Source organism: Eurypyga helias, unplaced genomic scaffold (assembly GCF_000690775.1).
Source record: "Eurypyga helias isolate BGI_N326 unplaced genomic scaffold, ASM69077v1 scaffold48699, whole genome shotgun sequence".
NCBI classification, from domain to species: domain Eukaryota; kingdom Metazoa; phylum Chordata; class Aves; order Eurypygiformes; family Eurypygidae; genus Eurypyga; species Eurypyga helias.
In genome coordinates, this window is record NW_010271021.1 from 1 (window position 1) to 412 (window position 412).

Genomic DNA, 412 nt, shown 5'->3' on the forward strand with positions numbered 1-412 from the left:
AACTTTGACACACAAACCCAATACACTGTGCCATGCTTTTGGGCTCTGGACGTTATTTCAGTGTGGTATCATCCACAGTGGATCTTAGGTGAATATCTGTGCTCTGCTGTTGGATCGTGGCATGGATATACCTGCTGGCTCTGCTTAGGCCTGGCTGGGGCTGCCCTGCCAAGCTGATTCTGACCTGAGCAGGTTCAGGAAGCAGGATATCTGTGTTTGCTCAGCATAGTGCTAGGAGCCAGCCGGCCATTCCTCCAGTGGAAACAGAGTTCACTTCAATCCAGGTGAGCTGCCCTTGGGAAGCCTAGAGGTGATCCCCTAATAGGGATCTTACTTGGTTCCTGTAGATAAATTCCAGGGCTGGGTTAGCCCATTTGGTGTTACAGTGACCTGCTGTAAAGCTGCGTTCAGC